At 38.9% G+C, this 21269-nt stretch overlaps 1 protein-coding gene across 7 annotated transcripts in view; it reads left to right on the top strand.

Annotated features, from left to right (window-relative positions):
* GULP1 (GULP PTB domain containing engulfment adaptor 1) overlaps positions 1 to 21269 on the top strand; it is a 152295-nt gene that overhangs the window by 29795 nt on the left and 101231 nt on the right. The window contains exon 1 of one of the 7 annotated variants that reach the window (XM_035536834.2): positions 14145 to 14331. The exons of 5 other annotated variants lie outside the window; for them this stretch is intronic. The gene's annotated coding sequence lies outside the window, so the exon portion shown is untranslated. Of the gene's footprint in view, positions 1 to 14144; positions 14332 to 21269 lie in introns of those variants that run through there. One more of the 7 variants, XM_035536829.2, reaches the window with a different exon arrangement.

The raw sequence follows: 21269 nt of genomic DNA, 5'->3' as shown, positions 1-21269 counted from the left end.
TGGAAACATTTTTCTTGTGCGGTGTCTCGGTACGGCTGGCATTTTTCCTAGCTGCAGCTGTGTGTGCTGGGACATGGCTGTGTGCCCGCACTCTGAATTTGACAGTCCTGAGCCATTTTTTCTTGCAAGTTCAAGGTTTTTTTCCAAGGTAAAGCCCCCATTGTTCACTAGCCTCATTGCGAGTCTTCCTGGAAAGTTATAAGGAAGGAATGCGTTGGCTTTTAGCAACTTTGTTCTCTGAGACTTTTAAAAGCTGTACTACTTGCAGGTGGTGGCATGGGTGGTCAGTCATCCCATGTCCCCTTGTGGCAGATAATGGATGCTTGCCCTGCTGTGCAGTAATGTGTATGGGAAAACATACTGACCTGTTGCAGCAGAGAGCGAGTGGGTGCCATATCCAGACTGTCCTGACAAGGAGTGCCCATTTCTTTCTACTTCTGTGAAAGAAGAATTCATCCATAACAGAATTACAACAGGAGAAAGCTGTAAACCAGTGTAGTTGAAATAATTTACTGTGAGATCTCAGTAGGGACAATGACAAAACAACAAAACCCTAGCCTAGACTGTCACTATTACTTTGTGTTAGACCCGTATAATCTGATAGCTGTCCTGGGAGGAGGAAAAAGAAAGTTGGCATTGAGCAAAGTGTTTTATGTCTAAATCATAAAGAGACTTTGGATTTCTTTAAAATAGTTGGCACTAACCAAAATATTTTGTTGCACAGAACCTTTCAGAGGGATAAGTGGTTTTGAGTTGAAGGAGACCTTACTTTCCACCTAAATCCAGAGGCATAACCTAGGAAACTCTAGTCAGCTGACAATATCTTAATGAGTGTTTTCGGTAATGCAGATGAAGTAGCTCATTATTCCTTAATTCTGGAAGAAGATTATTTCTGTTTTTTTTAGATTTTTGTTGTTGTTGAATTTTTGTCACCTGTGCTACAGTTTCTTCAGTTACCTGATTATTTTGTAGGTAGGTATAAAGCTCCAAATCACTTGGTCAGTTAGACTGCTAGTCTGTTGTTTCAGGGCTGCTGGTACAGTTAAGTGCTCTGTGGTGGTAGCAGTGGCTCAAAATGTGTTAAATGGCTGAGGAGGTAGACATAACTTTGGCAAAGGGAGCCTGAAATTAGAGGTGATTCCTATAGAGTGTCTCCCTAAGCTGCTAAGTGTGGTAGGATTTCCTTTGACCGGTGCTTTCAGCCACGTGGAGTAAGGGATGCTAGCTGTACATTGGCTGGACTCCTTGCTGGAAGGACCACATGTAGTGTTCAGCCTGGCAGAGAGCTCTGAGGAAACCAGCAGGGAGGCTTGGTAAAGACATGGCCAGACCTGTGGCCAGCTTCACTGGACTGGCCTACAGCAAAGGAGTGGTGGATTGCTTGAAATATTGCATGGGATAAATGGATTCCAAGGAGCAAATGTACAGACTTTTACAAAACAGTGTTACGGAAGGTGACTGCTGTACAACATCGCTGTTGCTCACCAAGTCTAACTCATGTCTGAAACCGTTCTGGTAAGGACAGAGGGGAAAAAGAAAAACCCCATTTTTCTTCTTTCTGTGTGTATAAAGACAAATTGGAAGAAGCCACGAAATTATTATTGTCTTCCAAATAACTATGCAAACTTGAGATCTGCACTATACTTTTGTATGTACTGATATTTTGTCTGGTTTCTGGAGCACCTAGAAGAGACAGCATTTAGTGCTGCATTCCTGCTGATTAGCATAGATCACTTCCCTTGTAGTAGTAGGAATATCAGCAAGAACCTGAAACAAAATTTGTTTTCTTATCAGAGTAATTACTCTTATTCCAACCTCACTAGATAACATGGTTTAAATTTAGCACTTGACACTCCCAAATTTCTTGTCTTACCTGCCACAGTTAAAGTTGTCTTTTTTCAGCGCTAGCCATTCTCTGTCCTTATGGAAATTAAAGCTGGGATTTGCTTACTCTTTTTGTAAAGAGAAGGTTTAGAATTGTAATTTCAAGGGTACTTCAATACCTGAATTTTGTAGTCATGGATTTTTGTGAACTCAAGTGTCCAAACAAAGAATCCCAGGGCTTGCCCAGTGTGCAGTGCTCTTAGAAACCCTGGGCTGCTCTGTCAAAAAAATAGCTATTAGCTGCAGTTAAGAGGACACAAGTGAAATATTCTCTCTCTCTCAAGGCTGCATACGCAACGTCATGAGAACTCCATGTATTATGAAACATGAAATCCCAGGGTTGGTAACAAAAAAAAATGGCTTCCATTCCAGTCTGGCATCTTTTGGAATTTCTTGAAAAGTTAAAGGTTTAGGTAACAAAAAAATTCTATGCTTGTGTAATAGGAATTGCTTGGGGGTAAATTGGAATTGAAAATGTATCAAGTGTTAATTGAAAGCGAAATAGCTCTATGTGCAGCAAAGTTACTTAAATAGGCAATTGTTTTGACCCATCAATTCTTGTTCCTCTTGCTGTGCACTAAGACTTGGATAACAACCATGGAACAACTCTTCTGTCATTCGTGTAGTCTGAGGAGAGAAACATCTTCCAAACCCAGTAGCTTTTTTCTCTGACAAGGCTGTTCTGAAAAAGATCAGGAATAGAGGGAGGCGAGGTGAAACAATGGAGCACTGCTACAACGTGGAAGGCTTCGTGAGCCCTCATCCCCCGCACATCATCATCCCCTTCTGTTCTTAAAAGTAAGCGGCAGCCTGAAGTTCGCAGCCATGGTGTGTTTGTTTCCATTTTTGTAAAAAGTGCATGCATCTTCTATGATTTCCTTAAAAGAAGCTTATTAGGGTCCAGTGTCATAAAGGTGAAATGAATCTTGGCAGCTGCATCTGAGTACGAATTGTTATCTGAAGTCTCCCTGATGGCATGTTTCATGCTGTTTAGTTGCTAGCTCTTCGTGTTCTGCCAAAAAATGTGAAGTTGTATTCCCAACTGCTTTCTTTGGTTTTTAAGAGAAGAATGTTAGTGCTTTTGTTTCATAATGGAGTGGCAGATTTTATTGATGGCAATGTTCCGGTATGCAGGTACTGTGGTCACTTCATTTCTAACACATGTTATGGCATGTTTGACGATGTAGGAAACCACGGAACTGGAATTAAATTTAATGCAGTTGTTGCTTCTCTCAAAATCCAGTTTGGGTCTCTGTCAGCCTTATGTAAGAGGTGTTAAATAAAACAGGTGAGCTACAGCAGATGGTACTGCCGACTGTGCTGACATTCAGAAGATACATGCTCCTGCTCCACAAGTCTCAGCTGGGCCAGCTGCTTTGTAAACTACATATATTTGAGTATTTTTCTTTTAGTGTTCTCCAGAAGCTACCAGTAACTTTTTTTCAGACCCTTTCAGGTGACAGTGAGCTGTTCTGATGCTTCTAGTTGTATCAGCATTTGTCTCCACCAGGAAAGTTTTGAGACTAATCAGTCACCTATGCCTGAAATAGTTGTTCTCTAAGGAGCTTTCTGTCTTCTGTGACACCTGTGAGTCTGGATTGCATGTGTGTTGTCAGTCTTGACTATTTGCAAGAGGTGGTGAATGATGTAACGCTAGTAGAGAGAATGAGGTGAAACGTAAGCGATGGAGTAGGTGATATCTGCTTTGCCTATGTCTCAATGAAATTTGATTCTAAGGTACAGTCTGAACCATGATGACTGCCTGCAGACCAAGCTGTTTAGAAACTGGGTAACTGTAGAAAAGATCCATAAAATTGCGGAAAAAATTGGCTATTAGGGACTTTATGCTTATCAGAAAGAAAAATGAGAAGTGCCCTTGATGTATTGGAAAATAGTGGGTAGTAATGCAGGTGCTCATTTGGAGGGAGGCACGTAACAGGAGTCAATCACCAATGCAGGTGCTGGATAACTCACTTCAGAGACAAGGCATATGTTTTCAACTGGGAGGATGATTAATCTGTTTAACAAACTACCATTTGGGAACAGCACTGTAGCCATCCTTTGAATGTTTAAATTGAAACTGGAAGTTCTTGCTTTAGCTTTTCAGATGTGGAAATTTTAACTAAGTGAAATTTAATAGCCTTTGATAGGTACAGCAGGCAATCTTAAATCCTTAAATCCAGGAATGCTCTTTCTTCCTAGCTTTGTTTTTGTGATCTGTTGTTAGCAGATGTGTACAGAACAGTCTCCTTTGCTTAAGTGCTTTTTGCTAAAATGCGATGTGATCTCGAGGTCCAGACACAAGTTCCCCAAATCACTTCAACTGCTCATCTGTTGGATGTTGTAGAAGCTTCTGCCATCTTAGTAAACATCTTCAATAGGTAGTTTCTCGTTGATTTGTGCTTCTCGCTTTTGTCACATTGTTCAAAACTCAGTCTCCTGTGTTGTTATTTGAGAAAAAGGCATTTTTTAGGATCATGGCAGGTACAGATTCATTTTGTTCTTCCTGTCCTGATAAGCCATCCTACAAGGAAGGTTTGGCCTTTAACCTACTGGTATCGTAAGTTGGTGTTATTTATGGCTTCAGGCTGCACCCAGATTTTTCTATTTTGGTGTCTTCACCGATGCATTGGAATAAAGCTCTAGTAGAGCACCCTGTCTTGTTTATTCTTAGCACTGTGGGCACTCCTCATGCTTGCGGGGTTGCAAACAACTGTATTTTTTTACACAGGACTTGGGAAATCTAGGGGATGGCGTATCTTATGTTACTTGTAGGTTTTTTGTGTAGTGGAACCATTTCATTCCCACTATATATTGTAGAAAAATCTTGATCTAAAAAGTCCTACAGTGTTGTCGTTGTTTAAATTAGCGTGACCTGACTTTAATAGCCAAACTACTAAGGTAGGTGTCATAACTGTGGTCAGATGCCCTGCCTTGTGGCAGAATGACCACTTTGATGAGACTGAGTTGTCTTCAAATGACTGTTTCTATTTTCTTTCCATTGGATTTGCTGTGTGTTTGCATTCCTTTTTTTGCCAAGAGTGTGTAGATCAGGGCCACCAGGTGGCAGAAGGGACGCACCTTCATCCCCTTAAGGACAAGCAAGCCTGCTGATGGGAGAGGCGTTTGCAGAGCCATTGTGACACCTGCCAAGTGCTGCATGAAGTCACAGCTCACATGAAGCCTCAGAAACTGCAGTGAGGAGCAGAGAGAGCTGGCAAGACCCCACAGGCTACAGAGGCTAGAAGGGACAAGAAGCAACTCAGCTAGTATGCAGACTCGCAGACCTACCACCTTGACTCAGCTAGAAGACATTTTAGGAATGGCTGCATGGAATCAGATAGGTGCTGGCTTTGTGCTGACCTGTTTGTGTAATAATTTTCTTCCTTGTTGTTTGTCAGGGAAGAGTATACAAACACAGTAGCACACAAGACTTCTCTCTTCCTGATCTGTAAGTCAAGGACTTCATGGACCAGAGATGAATTCTTTAGTGCTTAAGTGAATTTACCCCGATAGGTCTGCCCAGCCGTTTTTTTCAGTACTTGAAAGTTTTGAGCATGCAAAAAGCATAAGCTTTTATCGGTGTTGAAGCTGGAAAATCTGTGTGCCTGTGTATTGAATGCACAAAGGGAACTTCCTGTTATAATAGCATAAATACAGTTGCCAAACACCAGTAGTGAGCTGTTTCTTTGACCATGTACGTTTAAATTGACCGCTGAAGGGGCTTTGAATATATTTCCCTGATTTCTCAGGGGCCAGCTACCTGATTAGTGGACATCTGTTCAATATTTTAGCACAGCAGTTGAAATAATTAATTATTGTGTGATCCTACGTGTCTATTCTTTAGAGCTCAGTTTGAAAAATCATGCCCTTTAAAAAAAATAAATTGCTAAACTGTATTCCTGTTATAAATGATGGATGTAGGGGGAAAAGAGGCTCAGCAATCTCACTAGTTACACGCATTGCTACATGCTATGTTGCCTCCAGAGAAATGGCAGGTTGCTTCAGGAATACCTCTGAAGGGACATCTCAAAAGGAAATTGAGCACAACGATGTAAACTTGAGTGTCATTCCATGGGATAGGAAATCTAGAAGATAACTAAACTGTGAGAGGATAGAGGTATTGCAGCAGTTGTTTCATTTCATCAAAAATCATAGCAGTGGTAATGTTCTTCGGTTCTGTGAACCATAAAAAGTGAAGTTGTACCATTTTTTCAAATATGTACCATGTTTTTGTAGAACACTGTCACAGGCATGGAAAATCCTATAGAATTAGCTCATGAACTTTGATTTTATATATAAATATATTAATAAAAAATTGTAAGAATTCACTTTCATATCTGTCAGTCTCATATATGTAAGCACAAGTTTCAACTGGGCCTTTCTGAATTCAGAGGATTTGCTTATATAAACTTGGGAAGGTCATGCCTTACTTGGCTTTTGGAGCATTAGAAATCTGTGTAAGATTTACTATTAGCCTTGCTCTTTTCACAAAATTCAGTTATCCCACAAATGAGGCCCCCAAAATTCTAACACTCTAAAGAGGTGAACTGTAATAATTTTCAGGAATAAGTGGAACAACCACATTTCTGGTTTGTACAGAGATTTTATTCCAAAAAGGAGGGAGCAGGGAAATAGGTTTGTGTTTTAGATGGTGTTTGATATATGAGCAGAGATACCTTAAAGCTTTAGATAGTGAATACCTTATCAAACAGGAAGGATTTAATATAAGTTAGAGAAAATGCCAAGGTTAGACACTATATTACTGTTATTGATCCATCATTCACAACTGATGCCGTAAATGTGGGAAAAGGGGGTGTGTGGGGTGGATAGCATAGGCAATATGCAAAATGAGCTAACTTAAAATCCCTTATCTTAGAAAACTTATGGCTATAAGAATGAGAATGGTTATACTGAATGAGACAATTTTATGTATTATACAGTAAGAAAGCCTCAAAAGCTTTACCTTGTAGAATTTTTTCTGTATTTTGCCCTTTTTCAGTACAATTCAGTACGCTGCCTGTTTTAACTGTTATCACTTGAATTGAGCTTTCCCAGTAGCAGTTCTGACACGTCTATCTTTGATATGATCACAAAGTTGCTGTTTCTTGCAATAAATCTTTTGTTCAAATCTCCTCACCATTTGGTTTATGTTTGCATCATTAAAGACTATCCTGCTTCAGTACGATTATTTATGGTAGTGGTATAAATTTGATTTGACAAGGGCTTCCTTGGGATTCTGGTTTCTTTACAAGTCTGTCTTCAGAAAATCCATTTTGACATGTGTTCATGTAATGTGTTATTTTACTTATACAGATAGAGTGAGTGAGAAGTGCTTTTCAGATAAAGGTATCTTTATAGTGATGATTAACATGTTTGTGTCAGTCGCCTAAAGTTTTGTTCATGATCATGTAATTTGTCAATTAAAAAAAATATAAATCACTTCTTGGACTTAGAAGTCTGACTTAAATTATACTTAGCTAGAGAAAAAGGCTCCCATCCATTTCTCCCTGTGTTCCAGCTACCTGTCAGGGGAGCTTAGCAGTTATCCAGGGGCTTTAATGACTTCAGATGACATGCAAGGCATTTCCCACTGAGGCTCTGCAGGTCATCAGTTTCCCTTTGCTGCGAGCTGATGAGATAAATCAGCGTCTTCTCTCTGTTCACCCAACAGCCTTGCTCAGAGCTGATGCTCTGTTCATAGTTCTGGAGGAGGTTCTGAAAAAGCTTTGCTGTTGTTCTGGTAACAGGGGGTTGGGGCATGGATGTTTGCGTGACCTTGAGTTTTAAGAGCTATGGTAAGTGTTCTATTACAGAATATAAAATAATCAGGTGAAACGGGGGTAGGCTATCTTTCCTTCATTTAACTTCCCATATTGATATCATTAATATCTTGATATCAGCTCTTGTAGTTTTTGCAGTTCATTTTCTGCTGGACTAGCTTCTAACTAACTGGGGGAAGTTTGACTTAATTCAATAGGCAGTAACGTCAGTAAAATAAGTTATAATTCTGCTAGGATGCTCTGAAGCTTACCTGACCAGTTTTAAATTGCTGATTTCATCTTTTGCTAATCTGTACTGTATATCTCATATCCTGCGTTTTCCTGAATGTGTATGTATGAGTGTTTTTCCAATTGGGTTGCATTTCTCTTGTTTTTGGCTGTTTAGTAGTTACTCTGCATTAACAAAAGGTCAACTACATTTTTGCAGTTAAATTCTGGGTTTAGTATACCAGTGGTCCCAGCCTTTATAAAGGACTGCCTGTTTGCTGTAGGACTGTGCACACAGCCCTACAACAACCTCTTTGTAATGTATTAAAAATGTTATCCACGTTTTTCCTCAAAGTTGTGGTTTTTCCTCAAAGTTGTGGTTTTTCCTCAAAGTTGTGGTTTTGTATCTATATAAGAAGTATTTGCTCCCCACAGTAGAGTTAGGTTGGTCCTAATCTGAAATCAGAAAAATACAGAGATCAGGTTTTACTTTATTTATTTATTTTTGTTTAAGTAATTACTTTCTAGAAAAGTAAACACAGCCATAGAAGGCAAAGCTCAGATAAATTCCTGCAGAGCTGTTGGAGGGAGCTTGTGTTGGGTCAGGAGAAAATCCCCTTTGAATGGGTTCTGTTGTTATCCCCTTGGAGCTGGGCTTGGCTGCATGGGCTTGCACTGTGTCCAGGCCTAGTGGCTGTATTGTGGCCACATCACTGCCCATCCCACCCTGTTCTGTGGCAACCCTCAGCAGTGATTTTGCTTGGGATGGTTTGTACAGCTGGATTTCAGGGACCAGCGTTAATGTTTGAATAGAGGAGCTCTATTACTGATTTGTAGAGTTTACTGTGTATTTATATGCTTTGTAGAATCCTCAGAATGCTTTTTATCTACTTGGCAATTGTGGTTTTGGTCATTACATACACACACAAAAATTGTCCAGACATAACTTGCTGTAATGAAATATTAGTCCTCGTGAAAGTGAATGCCATATTGTGTTTTAACACAATTCATGAAACAATAGCGGGACTGTAATTGTAGCACAACCTGAATTGTACTCATACCATTTTATTTTATTTTATTATTTTATTTTATTTTGGCATATTACAGTGTGCCTCAGGGATGAAAAGGCAATGTGCATCGTAAAGAATATCTAGCACAGCCTGGAGAAAAGCAGAAATGGAGTGTGCAAATGAGTCCATCAGGCTTCTAGCCTCTATAATGCTCAGTGGGAAAGTGAATGGCTATAGGCTTGAACCTGACTGTGTTTGAAGCAGATACACCTGTAAAATGCAAAGAGGAAGGGATGTTCTTAGCTTTTTCTTTTTATCTATCTATCTGCATTGCTACTTATAAATGAAAGCTTACCTTATACATTTTTTTATCTGGTTTGGAAAAGGATTGATCCAAGCACTAACCTGGCAAGAAGGTAATGATGAGCTAAAGTGATGATATGATTTAAAATTAATGCTTCAAAGGCTATGGAGTAGCAGTGAAGGCTTTGAGAATATAACGTTTGGCTTCATACAGCCAGTATTAGATTTGGACCTTTCTACAATGTAGTTGTGTTTAGAGATGATCTAGAAACAGTATCTTTCCCTATTTAGTCGAGTGTTTGCCAAGCATGGCATCACCAGGACTCCATCATACAACATGATATTATAGTTGTGTTTAACTGAAATTGTTAAATAGCTGTTGCTGCCCAGCTCCAGCAATAGCAGTCTGTTGCAGAGCACAAAACACAAGGTACATGTAGCAGTGACATCCAGAAGTTGTGGATTACTGCAGGCATCTGTGTTCCATCATCAGTCAGTGTAAGTTGTGCTTTCTGTCATCCCAACAGAGAGAGGTTTTAACCAAGAAAGCAAGGGAGGGAAAAATGAAAGATGTATGGCAGCCTGTAAAACTGTCTTTTAATCTGTGCTTCTCTGAACATCTGCCATCACGTTTGCCACGGGATTATTGACTAGATATATAGCATATTAAAAGGATGTTATACGGAGGGTTGTGTTTCTTGTATTTATCCTCTAGATTTTACTTTGCTTGAAACTTTTGGCAGAGATGTTTAATTCTATTAACGGGTTTGATCCAGGGATAGTTTTTGAGCTTCTTATCTAAAAGTGTTTTATCAATCTAAATAATACATTTTTTCACTATGACTTAGGCTTATCCTTGCTTTATGTAATGTGATTTGCAAAACAAGAAGTTGAAGTGTATCTGGCTTTAGGTCACTGATTACAGCTAAACAGGCTTTTCTAGTGCAACGTGTTCAGCAAATTAAGATCTCTGAGAGCTTTTAAGTATTCAGATCAAAATTGAACTTAACCATCTTGTGGTTTAATAAAAAAAACTTAATACTTTTATCTGATGATATGGTTGAGAAATCTATCTTAAACACTTTAAAAGTATAGTTGTCTTACTTGCTTCTTGCTAGAGGAGTTTTTGCATTGTGAAAGTTACCTATACAATATCTTTATTCTGGATTAAAATACGCAGCAAATTGCTGATTATCACAATATGTAGTCTAGTTTTGTAACTGATAATCAAATGCAGTGTTGTAGTTTGGCATTTTTTTTAATTGCCTTCCTCTCCTTCTCCTGGATACAGTATTCTTAATTATATTTAAATCATATCTGAAAATTAAGATTCTATCTTACTTCATATAAATAAATGCTGAAAGGTTTCTTAATTTAAACTGTAGATTGCCTACATGGTTTGTCATGTCAAGTGTTTTCTACCACCTGTGTCTGATAGCAATTAGACTTTATCTTAGAGGAAAGGCAATGTCTCTATGGCCAGGACAATCTGAAATAATGCCAAGGAAGTTGCCAGGGATGCTGAAAGTGTTGCAATCCTAGTGCTCCCAGCACTGCACCGTGCAACTTATTGTTTCACCCTTCTTTTTCTTTGCTGGATCACTCCTGAGAAGTGGGATGAAACATACAGGATGAAGCTGGGTGGTGCTTCTAAAGTCTTACTATGTCTTGCATCAACCAAGCCAATTTTCTTAAAGGTCAGGGCAAACTTCTGTACGTGATGCAGCTGCAATGTTGGTATAACCCTAGGAGTTGCAGTGAAGCTTGTGATCTTCATTCCTTGTATTGCTTCCGTCCGCAAGGGCAGTCACACTTCATGTCATGCGTTTAGTCAAACGCTCCAAGCCTGTAATTAAGGACAAAACAGATTTAGCCAACAGTAGATTATAATATTGTGACTAACTCATGGACTGTAATCAAGAGCAGAGCAATAAGAAGGATCTTTAAAAGGTGTGATCACAGGAGAGAAATACGATTATCATTTCCAAAGTAATGTCTTATTTACTTGAAACCTGACACTTTTTTTCCCACTTGCATATCATTTTTGTGTAATGGCATGGTCACAACAAGAAATAGTAGAGAATGAGAGATGATATTTTGTAAACCATTGAGTTCTGCACCTGGAAACAATGCTGGAGGTAGCATATCATGTGCTTAGGCCATTACAAGGTAGCACAGGTGGGGCAATCAGCAGTGCTTCCAAGTGTAGGTATATGCAGTAGTAATAAACAGGAAACTTCTCAGAAAAACCCAAGGGGACACAGTTCTACAGCCCAGCAGTGACTTCAACTCATTGGAACCTAAAGTACAAGAGAATCTGAAGGCTCAGCTTTGATAATATTTTATTTTTATTTTTTAAAGCCTTGCTTACAAGTGATGTGCTGCAGAATATCTGGAGGGCCACGTATGTTCTGAAGGTGTCATTGGCAGGTAGATGAATCCTTCAGGACAAAAGCATTTCATCCACTTTTCTTTAAATGGTACTCTATATATTTCAGTTGTAATCACTGTAACTTCCTTTTTCACTAGTTGAAAGAATGCCTGGTAGTTATCCAGATGCAGATGTCAGGGGCTGACCTCTGAACCCTGCCAACCCTTAGCAGTTGCTTCACTGTCGGGTACAAAACTCTCCAGCTTTAATAATGAAGGCATTTTTCATGACCAATCCTGAGCAGTATTGAATCGGTGGATGTTGACATCACTTTCATTTGTTACAGCAGCAATGAAAGTAACTACGTCTGACGTCCAATCAGATCCAGATTTGGTCTGTTCGACAATTTCTGTTAGGCGGGCATTTTCTGATATGAAGCGATGTTGCTGTCGGTTGCTCCAGATGTGCCCGTACCCAGGCGGTATGTGCCCACGTACTCCCTCCCAGCACCTCCGTGTGCCCACTACCTATGTGATGTTGGAGGAGCCATCAGTTGGTTGGGATTGCGTATTGTATGATTTGGAGCTCCTAATCTGATTTTACTTACTCTTAAAAAAAAAAAAAAAACCTTCAAATAGTTTGGGTTTTCTTCCTGAATAAACCTAGGATTGAAGAATTCAACTAAATTATATTTTGATGTCCAGTGCATTTACTCAGTACTTTCTGTCTGGACACAGAGAAGATGCATTTTATTATTGGAAAATAATATGGCCATTTAGACAATCACCCAGGCTACAATATTTGTGTTGGCAGTTTTATTTTCTGGGCATAACAGTTCTGTTTCCTTTTTTATACCCATTTACGCAGAGATTAAATCATCTCCAATCAGTTTTTAAGGGCTGTGATGCTCAAGTTATTCTGTTTTATGCAGTTTTGGGCTGCATGGGTATAGGCAAGCTGTCATTTGTAACCTGGCTTTATTTAAGTAATCATTCTCAAATCGCAAATGTAATTGAACTTCTAGCACTGGGTAAAACAATTCTTTTCTTTAAAACACGCTTCAAATGAGTAACGTGTCACTGTTCAAATCCCAGTTGCTATCCAAACAGGAATATATAAATGAAAACAACAACAACAAAAAACAACAAACCCAAACAAAACCGGCAGAGTAGTTGCTTCCTTCCTTAAATCAATTTGAGACGAGCAAATGCCAGGTTTATGGAGAAGGGGTTGAAGGCTCATTTTGCTCGTGTGCCTATAGGACTAAGGGATGCACAGAATCTGCACAGAGAAGTCACTGTAATGGCCAGCTGTGGCCACCCTGGCTCTGGGGACAAGGGGCAGGTCTCCAGCTCAGGTTTCAGTGGCTCCTCTGGCTTTTTGCAATTGGAATTGACAAAACTATTGTAAGTCTGAGAACCCAATTTGGTGCTCATGGAAAAGTACCAGCTGAAGCTGGGTGACTTGCCTGTGAGTCTGTGGCTTGGAATTTGCAGCCCTTAAGAATATAATTTTACATCCAAGGAGGGCTGTGGGGATGGATGTTGGTTTGCCTCTGATGTGCAGATATTCTGAAAATGCTGAAATCCCTTGTAAAAGTGATGTTAGGGCATGTGATGGAACTTGTGTGGTTGCTATTTCTGAATCATCTTGATTTATGTATTATGATTGGACTCCAATAAAGCCTAAAAAGCACAGCCTTTTCAGGAGCAAATAATTCGTGTGATAGCTAAACCGAAGCGCAGCCTTGTGTGTCTGTTTGTCCATTAGCTTAGCAAACTGGAAAACTCTTTTCTGGTGTTCATCACCCAAATCTCAGCTTCATTTACTTAACACATTAAGCACAAGATGGTCCTTTTTCAAAGGTAAAGGGAATATTTCCCAAAGCTGTGTGTGTGTGTCAACTTATTATAGGCACCTGCTACAGGGGACTTTTTCCCTTCTGCAGCAATGAAATTGAACTTTGTCTACTCTCCACCTTCCCTGTCTCTAGCTCCATTTTCAGTTCTGCATCTGTCTTTGGACAATGTTTATAATCACTATTGTCTTCTCTTCTTACAAATCAGGTCTGGAGTATGCACTGAAATCTAGCACAGTACAACTAAGGTGTTTTTTTTTCTTCATCTTGTTGTGTTAGTGATGCTTCAAGAGACTTCAGAGATGCTTTGAACTTGCCAGGCCTGTAGCAGCCCTGTGAGAGAAGCAGCCTTACCAAACAGTAAATCCCACACTACGCAGGGTTACAGTATAAACCTTTCTTACAATGAAGGGATCCCATGGGGATAAATCAGAGCAGTGCAGAACAGCTTCAGAGCAAAGCTGCTCTTGAGGGCAATGGTATTTTTACTGTCTAGGGAGGAACTCGGACTGTTGGCATCTTCATGCACTCAAGCCCACAGAAAACAAAGTTGTGTTGCAAGAGTGCTGTTGAGCAAGAAGCAACACTATAATTACATTATGAAGTGTACAGAGGAAAGAGTCCTGAATTCCAGCTCCTAAAATCCAGTTTGTGCTCCTTGGTTGCAAAACACTTGCTACTGAGCCTTTCTTTGTTCTCTGTGTCTCATCCCCAGGCAAACTTAAAGAGGAAGAGAGTGAATGGCTGAAGGGAAGGCTGGTTGTCTGCTTAGGAAGCTCTTTAGGGAACGGTACCACCAAGATCAATAACTGAAGTATACAGTGCAGAGAAATTGCACAGTGGGGCTCTATAGATGTATACGCGCACGTATGTATACGTGCTCCTTCCATTCATTCCTCAAGTAGTTAAAGACAGGTAATTCTCTGCCTTATTTGTTTTTTTGTTTGTTTGTTTTTTGATTGTTTGCTTGGTTTTAGTGAGTTAGTGTGCTGATTTATCAGTGTTCTTTTGATCTCAAACTGTGATCTGCTTGGAACTATTTAATCTCATAGGCGTTTTGAAGCTAGCATGTGGGTATAGATCAGAAAATCCTTTAAAGTCTCCTTATGAATTAAAATATTCTGGTGGTGAAATATTTTGCTCTGGACATTTTCATCAACACATGAGATATTTAAAAAGTGCTCGTCTTTTATTTCTGGCAGAATTGAAGTATTGGGTGGTCAGTGACTTTCTTGTTTCTGTGGCATCTCTTAAAATATGGATTAGAATCAAACTGAAGTGTATCATGCCAAGCTTTTTCTGTTTGGTTGTAGACAGCTATCTCATACATACCTGAAAGGTTATGTAAGAGTAATGGGTGTGTACATGTATAAAGATGGACAAGTGAGCAAAAACTTGTGCGATCGCTTCTTAGGTACTGCACTTGGGCTAGCCTTAGCCTTCGTAAGGCAGGGGGCCACATATTAGTTGATAATTGTTTTGATTCTGGTAAATAAACAAATTCAGATAAATATTTTGGAGGTGGTTACAATTAATAAATGAGATGTAGTAGTAAAAGATTTGTATTTATATGTGGTACTGTCCATTCATGTAGCAAAACATGTTCATTTCTGTCAGCTTCCCCTGCTTACATTGTCCTCCAAAACATACTGGTTACCAATGTCCAGAAACGCCTGTGAGTCTTTCAGATTTTTCCAGGAGTCTTTGCTAACTCATTCTGTGTGGTGTGCTGATGCTGTCCACGTGCTACAGATCAGTAACCGAGGCATGGTTAGGGGACATTTAATGGCCAGCTAAGAAGTAAGCATAGCGCTGCATCTTAACTTTCAATTCACTGGCCCATCTGATCTCCACACTTCACTGTTCTTTTGTGTTTTTATGAAAATTTCCGTTGTTCAGCACTCCTACAGCACGGAAATCGATGTTTTCTACATTGTTGATTTTTTTTGTGTGTGTGAGAGTAGTAATAAAGCAAGCAGAAAACAATTTCATGGCACTATCAAGAAAGACAAAACATGAAATATATTGTCTAAGAGTAAAGTGTATTCACTGCCCAAGTAGTCTGTTCTGACAGGTAGATCACCCCCAGTCACAGCAGTGAAGGCTGGAGAATGAGTCCCATACGGCTTGTCTCTGCTAGGCGCTGCAACTTGGGCTACGCGAGGGTTTGAGTTAGCTGGCTGCAGTGCCCACATGCTCCCTCCTAGCATCTGTAGTAGCATGTAAAAGAATGATCTCTGATGACTCCAGTGACTGCTAACTTGTCAGGGTTTGGTGCACCTTCTGAATAGCTGGTGAGATAAACAAAAATGTATGTCCTAAAAATACTGTGCTCTGAATCTGTTTTAAGCATCTTATATTATTGTGTTGAAACGATTTGCGCAGACCCTTATCTGGATCTGCTGCCTATCAAGAAGCCATAGCATCAATAGGATTTCAGGCATGCAGCATTTCTTCAGTTTGCCTTCAGTTCTTTAGGGTGCAATCAGATTCAGGCTTTTGGGGCCTCTTTGCAATCATAAAAAGACATTTCCTTGATCTTGTCAGATATATTCTAACTATTAGTTGGGCATAAATTAAGCAGTAGGAATAAAATAGTTGTTGCATCCTGTGATAGGGCTGTCTATATATTGCTCATTTCTCTAGTCTTAGAGATCTTCAAAATATCCCAATGATAAATTTCTCTCCTACAGAGGAATTAAGAGGTGTTCTACTTTGATATTTCTTCCCAGCCTCAGAATGCCTGCATCTTTAGTTTCATCTTCGCAAATGCATTCTTATTCTATCTATGTTACCTAATATAAAGTGTGAGATATGAATATGTCTAAGCTGGGAATTTACTTAATCCTTTATAGCTTTTTCCTCCTCTTTCTGTTTTATAGAGGACAGTGTGATTTTTGAGCTGTAAAAAGTCAGAACTTTCCTCCTGAGAAGCACCCTAATGTTCTGCTCCCTGAATTAACCTTAAGAGAAGAACTTGGCTTAATGGCTTTGGATTTTGCACTAATTGGTTTGCTCACCTTTCTTTCCTTGACATCTCTAATCACCACATTGAAGTTATGAAAGCTTCCTCCCCCCTTGTTTTTAAGACTGTATAGGCAAGAGTCTGTCTAGATGACCATCAGACTTGTGGAGAGGTTTTCTACCTATGTGAAAACAGTTGCTGTTGCCTAATCCATGTTCTAGTTGCTTCCTCTTTGAGTCTGCTGTATCTCATTATTGTGTGGCACATGCGTGTGTTGCATGGCATCACACACTGTAGACTTTACTTCAGGACTTTGTGTCCACTATAACAAGTGCTTCATCCAAGAGTTTCTGGAAAATAAAATTTAAATGACTGGGAACACTTTGCTCTTTGGAGTAAACCCTTTTGAGATGATATCAAACATTCTGTACCTTGCATACATTTTATCGCTTAGACTGAAATGCCGTATGCTGCTTTCTAGAATTGGCATCACATCCATCAAGCTATAATTATGAAGAGGCGTCTTCCCTCCTTTGAAGGTAGAATTAAAATGGAATACTTAAGATGAACTTATACTGCATACTAGGACTTTTATAATTTGGACAGTGTTCTAATAGTGGATTTTTTTTGTGCTTCCCCTCCCATGTGTTGTTGTAGGATGTGGCCAGTACTGACCTGTGTACAGCTGCTGACTCTTGACATGTATAAGTGAAAAAATTCTTTACCACTTTTATAGATGGTGTACTTTATATGTGGTGCACATATTTTGGCGTTATGATAATTAAGAGATGTAAATGAGGAGGGATATTGTTACTCAGTGTTATGGATGCTGTTGTACCACCCACCTAAAGCTGAAGAGCTGCTGCAGTACTCTGAGACAAATTACTGGCTTCTGTACAAGAACAGAGCACAGCAAAGGGACTTCTGTGCCTTCCTCTGATAATTCCAGTATATGAACTTAGCTGCATGATTTCTGAAATGTCTGCACCTTGAATAAAACTGGTGTACTGCCTTAAGCTTCTACTACACATCTGAGTCCTTTTACTGAGAGGTGCTCTATGAATATAGTTCTTGAATATTGGTTACACTGATTGCAAACGATGCCATAGGAATGAGTTTGTGAATAACAATTTCCTGGCAGGTGACTATGTCAATGGCTTCAGACACTGTAGGATGAACTGTAAATAAATAAGAGTATAGCCACTGGGTCAGTGATTTCCACTTTCATTGCTCCCTTCTGAACCAGTTTTGAATGCTGCATTATTGGGTGGCTGTTGTCCTCCAGAGTCCCATGGCCTTTCCTTTTGTCCTGCTTTTACTGTAGAAGGGAAAGTTAGAATGGTGTTGTTAGTTACCTTCCTCTCCCTGTTTCCTCTTGTGATTAAACAGCTTTTTGTTTTTGGATTAAGCAGTGTTTGCCTCTCAAGGGTGAGGTGTCAAACTAGGTGTGAAAGACACTTTTACATATATTTCAGATGCTTTTCTGGATTGGTTTCTGTATCAGACAGAAAAATGTTAGGATGGATGCTGTCTTTAAAACCTAAGTTTGCAGAGAGGGGCTGAGTACCCAAAGCTTTTGTTGTTTTTAGGGAGATGAGAGGTGTACAGGCTCAAATACAACCATGAAGTTGTTGTGTGTGGTTAATGGTTTTATCCTCTCAGTCTGGAATCTGACCCTTTAATAGTGCAGATTTGCAGCAGAAACAAAAATATGTTGATGCAAAAGATGAAATTACTAGTGCTTGCTCTCTTTTTTTTTTTTTTTCTTATTTTTTCCTAAGGTAAAACACAAGAAATAGAGCATTAGTGTGAGGGTATGGCATTTGCTTATTGAGTTTGGTACTGTCATGATGATGAAATGGTACAGGATATATTTCACATTAGATCAAAGAAAAAACCTTTGTACATTGTAACTCTTGAACATACACTCTGACACAACCTTCAGTATTTATTATTTTGGTTCTCCTACAGAGGGTTGATAGAAGCAAATGAAATAGGCGAGCATGACATATTGCATAATTAATAAAATATACATGTATTTTGTTTAGCAGAATAACAAGGCAGTAAAATTACAACATTGTGGTGCAGTGTACGGTCTGTTAGAAAACATTTCTGATATGTTAGCACTCAACTTTTATTCTACTGGTATACTCTATCATTAGTCTGGTACTTTGGGGGTCTTTTGTTGAACTTAGCATACCAAGTTACAGGAAAAGCAAGAAGACAGAAGGGATTCTTGTTACTTATACAAAGAAGCAACCGGTAGCAAGCAAGAAGCATTTTCAGATTTTTCTCTTATTTTTTTGGTCATGTATTGCTTTTTAAAAGACTTTTTGATTGTTCCTTAACTAGAGGTTTATAGGAAAAACGAGGGAGGCAATTGTGAAATTATTCTGCCAACTTGTTGACTTAAAAACAAACAAACAACAAAAAAATAAAACAATGAATGTGGTATACTCAAAGTATAAATCAGCAGGTCTGAAGGACATAACCAGTTATTATTAGAGGATATAATTAATGAACTTACTGAACCGTTGGTAATGATTTTGAAATAGATAGGTAAGTGAGGCTACAGCAACCTGCTAGATTAAATGAATTGGAATATTAGTATTCAAAGATAAGTTTTCTTCGGTAGATCTGGCTTTAGTACCTAGCAGCACAAATAGAATAAGTAAGTGCCTGGTACAAAGTCTTGAAGCCTTTTTTGCTTCTGCTGTTCCCCTTCTTGACTAGAAAAGAAAATCAACAAAAACAGTCTTTACTTAAAATAAAAAATAGGTAAGAATCTAGATCAGGATTTGAGCAATGATGTGCCTAGCTTTCAGTAGAGACCCTCAGAAGTTGAAGTTTAATAGGTTTAATAGGAGTTTAACCTTCTTAGTAATTTGAGACCACAGTGAAAAAGTTCAGAACTTCACTTTCATAAATATTAAGTTCATGTGTGATGGTAGAAAATCTTTGTGATGACGCTGTATATATATACACATATATATAAATTTCAGACAGTCATTCAGTATCAACTATGTCATCTGTTTTATTGAAGTTTCTATTTTGTGTTTCTATGAATATGTAAGGATGAGCTAGTGGTAAGAACTGTAAGAATTGGTAAGAATTGTGTTTGATAAGAAAGGGAATTATAAATCATTATTCTTACCATAACAGAATACTGTAGTAGTCTTGAATATAACAACCCATCCGCTGAGTAAACCCTGTCAAATCTACTTCCATTGCAATGCATTCTGAATTTCTACTTGAATGAAATAAGGAGAGACAGACAAGGGAAAGGAGAATATATGAAAACAAATAGTTTGATAGAAAAGATAAACCAAATCAAAACCCAAATAACTTATTTTGAATAAGAGTATGAGGGAGAGAACTAGGAAGAAAGCTGCTTCATCCTTGAGAAATGGTTGAAAGTAAGTGAAACCAGAGAAAGCTTCTTAAAGAGGCTTGGGTGAAGGTTGTCATCCACATAAAATAGCTGAATCACTGAAAGGACTAAAAAATCTAGAAGTTCGGGATCTTCAAAAGCATCCTTTGGCTTATTTTCTCTTTCATACCTCAATTGAAAATTTCACTTCGAAGCATATGAACCTTATTTGCTGTATATTGTTTCTATCCAAAGATAGCTCTGGTATGTCACCAAGTGCGAGGCATGGTGCTTCACTGGAGGCACAATTAGCTGGCCTCACGCTACATATAGGTGTCCTCAAGGCTTGTTATCTCCAACAGGCCGCAAAGAGGTAATAGCAGGGTAGGAACCAGTGTAAACCTGCTCTTTATTACCTCCAAGTAGGTTTCTAGTTCTTACTCAAAGCCAAAATAAGTTGCTGGGGCTGGGCCTGGTGGTGTCAAGTGGCCGAACATGGCAAGGCCTTTCCTGCCTTAGCAACCAACAACACGGGCCTTCAAGAAAGGCTGAGCTGAGTCACCGGTGGAAATGGCTGCTGCTATCCTGTTGAGTTATATTACAAAAGGTGTTTTTTTATCATTATTTTTATTTATTTGTATATTGTATCACCTATTTATTCATTGTAGTGGAGTGAGTAATTATTTTTGTTGGGCTCTGTGCCATAGTTGAAAAGCCTTTGACATTTGTGTTTCTTGAATTTGCAATTGAAAAGAGATCCTCAAAGCCTTGAATGCAAGAGCTTTGATGTTCTTGAAAAGTGACTTAACAGCAAATAAATAAATAAAATGTAATGATAAATCAGAGGGTGTTGTCAAATAAGGTGCTGGAGGCATTGGCTTCTGCTCTGCTTTGCTGTCTTCACTAATGACAAGAAAAAAGGAAAGCAATTAATTTGACTGATTTAGGTGCAAATAAGTTGAGAAGTAATGAGAAAACTGACAATTAGCAGAAGACAAGGTACAGGGTGGGGAAGGACAGCACCATATGATGAGGAGTATTTTCTTCTTGAGTAAGAAAGCAACCATGTCAGGGAAAGAGGGAATGAATCAGAGAAATAAGAAATGACATGAGTTTGCATTTCTAAAGAAAACCAGTTTTTACATTAAGGCAGCATAAGACAGACTAACGAAAGTCATGCCTGCATAGAAGATCATGATCATTTCATGCTTCAGAGGAGTGCATTTCATGCATCCTTAGCTGTTTGGGTAATAATTCTTGGTATTGATATCTCAATACCTGAAAGTTGTTAACAGATCTGAGAGGATTGAAAGGAATAGTGTAACTGAACAGCTCAGAGTGAATCATCAGAAATACCAAGAGGAAAATTTGTATGGCAGATTCAAATGTTTAGTTAAGATGGTAAGAATATTTTAAAATCCTCTGTAAGTATCTTAAAATGGAGAACAGCATGGAGTGAAGGCCAGGCAGGTTACTTAGGAGGGCCATGTGCTATGTGCTTCTCTGGTAATGCCAGAG

The sequence above is a fragment of the Cygnus atratus genome, chromosome 6 (genome assembly GCF_013377495.2).
Source record: "Cygnus atratus isolate AKBS03 ecotype Queensland, Australia chromosome 6, CAtr_DNAZoo_HiC_assembly, whole genome shotgun sequence".
Taxonomy (NCBI): domain Eukaryota; kingdom Metazoa; phylum Chordata; class Aves; order Anseriformes; family Anatidae; genus Cygnus; species Cygnus atratus.
This window is presented reverse-complemented; position numbering and strand designations above follow the sequence as displayed.